General features: G+C 48.8%; 1 non-coding gene across 1 annotated transcript; it reads left to right on the top strand.

Annotated features, from left to right (window-relative positions):
• Window positions 1-1,853: 1,853 nt before the first annotated feature.
• Window positions 1,854-3,932, top strand: LOC100835077. The gene has a single exon (XR_002961312.1). It is a non-coding gene; the product is annotated as an uncharacterized LOC100835077 (transcript).
• The last annotated feature ends 3,397 nt before the right edge of the window (window positions 3,933-7,329 follow it).

The raw sequence follows: 7,329 nt of genomic DNA on the forward strand, positions 1-7,329 counted from the left end.
TCTTTTTTTCCCCGACAATTGCAGTGTTATTTAGAGTCTTAGAGGAAATAGTTAATTGGTGATTGTCTGGTCTGGTTTGCCGGCTTGTAGATTTACTCCAACATTCTGGACATAAGGACATCTGCAAAGCCTGACTCTTAATCGACTCTTTTTTTCGAGGCAATCACCGGGAGGGGAAAGATTCTCCACCTGAATATATTACTTCAAAGAACTAGAGTATTACAATAGGGGGGGAGATAGATACGTCACAAGCCGACGGCTACCTTAATTTTTTGCTAGCATTTCAATCTAAAAGTTCATAGAAAGTCCAAATGATCTCCAAAGAAGAGATCAATCATTGCAAACACCGAGACCTCCGGCTAAGAGAGCCGCAAGCTATCATCAGACAGGGAGCCGCACCATCATCATTCATGAGGCCTGAAGAACTCTCCACCGGAAGGACGATAGAATACCGGGAAAATAGGGAAGAGACACAAAGACAAAAGAAGACTCCGGCTCATCAATCACGCACTGTAGAAGTACACAAATTCTCCACTAGAAGTGTGGAAGAACCCTGATGGAATGAGGAGAAAGAGCGATGAAGAAGTGACATGATAATAGAGAGTGCCACTAGTGAAATTATCTCCAACAAAGGGGTGAAAGAGCGCCAAAGGAGTGTAAAAGAAGGATACCAAGAAGCTACAAGTTGACGATAATAGAGGCAACCTAGCAAGGGCAAAGGTGGAAGGGTTGGAGGAGCAAGCAGGCTGAAGACAACGCCGGAGGCTGAGGTACGGGACTGAGGCGCCCCGCCGCCGTCGTCCGCCACGCGGGGCAAGCCCGGTGGCCTCCTCCGGCGACGGCGAGGGGATGGGGAACGCCAGGAGTGTGTTTTTGAGGAAATAGTTGATTGGTGATTGTGCTTGCTGGTTTGTAGATTTACTCCAACGTTTTGGACATAAGGACATCCGCAAAGGCTGAGTTTAAATAAAATCTTATTTGAAATTTGCTGATGTGGAGAAAAAAGAAAAGTGAGAGAGAAGAGAACTCAAGAGCTAGACTTTTAAAGAAAGAATCGATGAAGAGTCATCTAAGAGCCGACCTATTTACCATTGTACATCAAGTGCATCATTCAGTTTGGTTGGAGTTTCTTGGGTGTGCTCTGTTCCTCAGGGATGGATAAATAGGCGTCGAAGCAGAGTAGCACCCAAGGTTCTCTGCTTCGTGAGGCTAGTCAACCTATCAAACTTGTGATAGAGTACTGTTGTCCGGCGGCGAAACTGGATTTTCGTCCTGATAGGGTCGTGAATTCGCTCCGTACGTCTTTTTGTTGGCGAGGGAAGCAACAACGAAAGTGATACGTCAGGATTGAGAATCTGGAAACAGAGCAATCTTATGATCATGTCATGTTATAGCAGGGGAGAGACATGGCTTTCTAGTTGCACGACAGTTGGCCTAAAATTGCACAGCAAGTGCAAATTCTAGGAAAAAGTTACTCCTGCCGTATTCAGTGTAGTCATTTCTTTTATCAGTGTTCATTCTCTGCAAACTGTACATACGGAGGTTACTTAATCGAGGCATGGCAGATTGGCAGGGGACAACTCTAGAAACAAGCACCCTTGCCCAGCCGGAGGCCCGAAGGATTGCAATTTGACAACAAGCAGTCCGCATAATGCATTCAGTGAAGGCCAAAGCAACAAACCTGCATATGCCATAAGAAAGGTTAAAAAGGAATCTCATGACAGCGCATGGGCGTAGACGCATATGCTCTCGGCGATGGTCATTGTTAGGTCAAGAAATATGGATGAGGATAGACAACATGCTGTTAGATCAAGAAAGGACAAACAAATAATCATCAGTTAAATTCTATCTAACAGTCCACACCATGCATGCATTATTATTTTTGTAGCTGTCCCACGTTCACGTCCATACCGGCAAGCACATAGCACGGCCCCCATTTTCAAGTGCAGAAAGTTTGGAATCCAGAGTGGCACGTCGAGTGCATGAACTAATCAAACATGATGGTTCTTCACTCGGACCAGGTTTAGTTGGTCTCTAGTACATAACAAGGCTAGGCTTCATGACGCTCCAGCTTTAGTTAGTCTATACTCTATACACTTCATCTTCCTCCTTCTCTTTTCCTTCTCTGCTCTGCCAGTGCGTCCACTAATTTGTATTCTCCTTTGGTATTACTCCTGATACTAGCTTGTATTTCTGTGCGTTTCCTCTATGATCTGCTTCTAGCTCCCCATTTTCATGCTCTCCGGTTCTCCAATTCTCTTAACAGTTGTCCACTTGCAAAGTACACCTTGTGGGGAGTTTGGGATGGCCGATTGGAGCATGGGACCTGCTGTATGGGTACCCAGTGATTACCAGCTATCCATGGAACCTGCAATATGGATTCCTGGCGTCCCTATCGAGTATGCTGTGTCGACTGAGATGCTTGGTAGCTCCTACCAATACCAAGCGTCTATCCCTAGTTCAAGTGAAGATCAGCAACGGCTGGTTGAGTACGCAGCTGCAGCAGCCACACAGCAACAACAACCACGTGAGGGTGAGCTGGTTGATTTCCATGGGATGGAAATGTACATCCATAGTCCAATTCGTGTGTTCGAGAAAGCAGCATATGAGTTTTAAGGTCAACATCGGCAAGATGGGGACCAAGATGCATAGATACCCTACATACTTTCCAAACCTCCCGACACGATACAGAGTCCCGTGGACCGTGTCCATTGGCCCTTACCACCGCAAACATCCACGTCAACTCCGTCAGGCGGAGGATGTAAAGCATGTGGCCGCATACCACTGCATCAAGCAGTCTGGCCACTCGGTCCAGGAGATATATGGTGCAGTCGTCTCGGTGGCAGACCATGCACGCAGCCTCTACGACAAGGATGTGATGGCAGGTATCAGCGATGATGTCTTCCTTCCTATGATGTTCTATGATGCTTGCTTCCTGGTGCAGTACATGCTTACTTGCACTTCCGATGGCCTGGAGGAGATGGATGAGTCATTGCGTAGTTTCTTTGACTCCCACGATGAAGCCATCTTTAACGACATCATGCTTCTTGAGAACCAGCTCCCTTGGGTGGTGATGGAGACCCTGTTGAGGTTCAGACCTGTGCCCTTGGAGGACTTTGTTGCTGCATTGAAAGGCTTCCTGCAGGACCGCAAGGATCTCAACATTCAGACTGTTATCCTGGATGATTTTTTCAAGCCACCGCATCTGCTGGGCCTCCTCCGATTCTACGTTGCAGGAACAAGCAACGCCAAGCAGCCGCAGCTACCCCCAACCGAGTTCATATCATTTTCTGTTAGTGCCGTGGAACTTGCAGAAATTGGCATCACCCTCGCAGTAAGCGGAGCAACAGAGCTTGCACAAATTGGCATCAAGAAAGGACCCCTCTTCGGAGAGCTGTCCCTGCCTCAACTGTCCCTGGACGACACAAATGCGAGTATCCTTGCCAACATGGCTGCATTCGAGCTATGCACCACCGCAGATTTCCAAGCTGTCCAAGACGAGAATTCTGCTGTCTGCTCATACCTCCAACATCTGGCCATGATCCTGGACCGGGTGGAGGACGTGCACGAGCTGCGAAGCAAGCATGTCCTTCAAGGAGGAGGAGGGCTCAGCAACTTGGGTGTGCTCCAATTCTTCACAAGTCTTCAGGACCTGCGCCTTGGATCCTGCTACATCCGCACGATGAAACAGATTGAGGATTACAGGCATAAAAGGCAAAGGTGGATCAAAGTGGTCAAGTTTTATAAGGAGAACAAGAAAACAATCGCCACTGTACTATCCGGCAGTGCTGCACTTGCCAGTATCTTAGGGACGATCTTGTCTCTGAAAAAATAGCAGTTGTAATGCAGTTTGATGTATCTTTGTTATTTAATTTTCATTGTATCTAAATTCCATTTGTAATAAAATGTGGATCCCATTTGCAGTTTTTGCATTCCACTAGACTATACTAGTTTAAATTTGTGCTACCGCTTTGCTATTGCATTCTACCAAATACGAATGCATTCTTTTTCTTCAAGACCTGACCTACCCATGCACTATCTAACAACATCAATTTGGTGCGAATAGTAACGAGTAGATAGTGTATATATAATCTGCAAATTGTAACGAGTTAGTGGGTTGGTCAAACCAAATCAATATCATTCGTTAAAAGCTCAGACCACCAAAAACTTCAGCTACTAGTGCAGCCAACGTTGTACTATCTCAGAAAAGTACCCAAAACATAGCATTACAAGCTGCAGCTGAACTTTCACAACATCATGCGCTCGGATCTTTGCAACGGGGCTAAGAAAAAGCGTGCTTAATCAAATTCCATCCCAGATCCGTATCCCTCGCGTCCGATTGGGTACTGGGAGACGTACCGAGTTGCCGAGTCGCGGAACCAGGGAGGGCAGGGTCGATGGGACGGGTGGACGGCCGGACCCGGACGGGGCGTCCGCGACAGCCGGACGGTGAGCCGGGCGACGACGTGGCCGTGACCTATTGCCGCTGGCGAGGGGAGCCAGCGGCCGCGTCTGGCTATGCGAGGCGCGGAGCGGTGGCGGCTCCCGGAGGCGGACTGCGGTGGCCGCCAGTCTCGGGCGCAGTCGGGGGAGTTCCCCGATTCGATCAATCCCCTGTCCGCCAGTCTCTGTGTGTGTGTTTTCTCTCGTCGTTTTTCGTTGGCCTCGTGGCATGGGCCAGGAGGTGTGCACTGGGCTGAGGCCGTGGCCTGGGTTGCCTCATTGCCTGGCCCCCGGCTCTGTTTTGAGTTATAGCAACTCCAGCAGACACCAACAAACATTCCAGCCGGCCCAGCTCTTTGCGCATCGACAGAGAGTTCATGGAACCCTAGCCGTCACAAGGAGAAAAAACCGTCGGTGTCGTCTTCGTTGGTTCCCCTCGTCTCCGATAGCCTTTTGGCCATGAGGAGGTGAGGGAACCACAGATCAACATCTGGCCATCGTCTTAGTACCTTTTTTATAAGGTTTTGTGTAACCTTGGCGACGGCGTCCTAACGGTGGAGGCGACGACGCTCAGATTTTTGGTTTCCCGGCTCCATCCCCGTTCTGGTATGGCTATCATGGTCTACTCCATGGAGTTTGTTGATCTCACGGCTTATAATTTCGTGATTTTGGTCTTCTTCCTCGTCAGTCCGGCGATGATACAATGGTTTGACGACCTGTCTTGCAAGGGGTGTGTACCCGGCCACCGCATGTTCAACGATCTTAATTTCTCACCCGCTGGGGTGGACGGCTCATGCGGCTCAGTAAAACCTACAAGGTTAGTTCAGCTTATGCAGGCTTGGTCTTCTACTGTTTCGTCACCAGAGATTTGGAGAAACATCAAGATGCAAAAGACGCAGCTAGAGAAGTTGGCTTCAAAGATTTTTGATGTAACTTTCGGTTTATCCGAAATCTTTGTTGTCGTTTTAGTCTTTTTCCATCAGATGTACTTTATTCGTTGAATAAATAAAGCCAGATCGTTGTTCTCAATTTCTTTTTGCAGAAATGGCTAACTGTTCGTGAGGTGAGGAACGCAAGACAGCGGTCGAGCAAGAGCGAGTCAGTGTCGACGTGCGGCCGTGTGCAAGGCGGCAATTGAGGAGGAAAAGGCAGCCGCTAGTGCTTGTGGAGTAGAACAAGCTGATGGTCATGGATCCGAGTGGCCTTGATCCACTTGCAAATGAGTGGTGGGAGTTGAGAAGAGAGGAGATCCTGCAGCGTCGACGCGAAGCTATTGCAGAGAAGAAGCAGTCGCAGAGGCAGCGGCAGCCGTATCCGCAGCTGCAGCGGGAGACGGACATGGCGGCGATGGTGCCACCGATGGAGCCGCTGCAACAAATGGAGACGCCGTGACGCACGGTGATGGCCAAGCAGACGAATTTCATGTTTGATTGATTCATCCTTTCTGTTTTGTTGGCAATTTGGAGGACTGTTGAACTGTCGCTTTGTTTCTGTCGAACTGTCGATTTGTATCTATTGAACTGTTGTTTTTCATGTCGGTACCTATTTATGGTTTTGTACGGACTTGGGCAGAACAGATACAATACCGCATACCACGTTTTTAGGTCAGTTTCTGTTCTGGCCGCCGAAAAACACAGATTTGATAGACTGAATATGCTTTTTTATGGGTCAGAATTTTTGGTAACAGCTAGAATTGCTTTTAATCGCGGGAACATGTCTTTACGTCGGACTCTCAGTTGCCAGAGCTCGTTTGGTTGGAGTAATTAAATTATTAAAGATAAGAGAATGGAATAAAACATAAAGCTATTGTTTGGCTGGGGTAATGGGAGTTTAGAGGGGAAGGAAAAAGTGTAGGCTCTGGAATTCCCGCACTTCTATTCAGCGGGGACTTGGGAATTCATAGGAGGGAAAGAGAATTGAGATGAAACTCACTTCCCCTTTCCCACACTTGCTAAACACGTCGATCTGGTCAATTTGGTGGGTGAGAAGTTGAGCAATCCATGAAAATGAATTCCACATAACGGTCGCTCGGGCATGTTAGGTGTCGGAGCATTGGTCTCCGGCACCGGGGATGCCGAGCACCCCTTTTTGGTTCGGTGGAGGGCGAGGCGATTGCTCCGACGATCGTCGACGTGACGAAATACACGAAGTGTCGACGCGTGAGTTTACTCAGGTTCGGGCCACCCGGAGGTGTAACACCCTACGTCCTGCTCTGTGTTGTATTCACGAGAATGTGTATGTTTACAGGTTGCCCCGGGGAGTTCCGGGGGAGCTACTTGTTCTCCTAAGAGAATTTGCTGCCAACATGACCAGTACTCCTTGCTACTACTAACTGTGGGTTGGACTGGAACCCTTTGACCGGTGGCATTGGTCCTCTTCTTATAAACAAGGTGATACCACAGGTGCCGATGTATGCAGTGTGACACGTTTTCCACACGCGTGTCATCGCCACAGGAATTACATTACTGTTGATCCACGCTAGGTGCCATGCAGTGCCCGGACGACTGTACACGGTAGATAAAAATGGATTATAGGGTAGACGCTCTAGCCTTGCTGAGCAAGACTAGCCCTGCCGATGTGACTCCTGTCGGTGCATTAAATGCACTGTGTCCGCTGTCTCGTCCTGTCTTCACTGTTCTGCGGGCCACAGCTGCATGCCCGAGCGTGGGTTACTGGGGAGCCCCTTCCCGGCTAGCGCACCCGGCCGGTTGCCGGGGCAGCGTTCCTTCCACTTCCCGGGACCAGATGTGAGACCCCGGGACTGAATTTATGCAATTTAGCTCCAAATGCTAACTCGCGCATAAATCAAATCCCAGTGCCTCCCTACGACGAACACTTCACAACATACACGCAAGGTGTTCACCGCAGGTTAGAACAACAATGATA

Source organism: Brachypodium distachyon, chromosome 5 (assembly GCF_000005505.3).
Source record: "Brachypodium distachyon strain Bd21 chromosome 5, Brachypodium_distachyon_v3.0, whole genome shotgun sequence".
In the NCBI taxonomy this organism is placed as follows: domain Eukaryota; kingdom Viridiplantae; phylum Streptophyta; class Magnoliopsida; order Poales; family Poaceae; genus Brachypodium; species Brachypodium distachyon.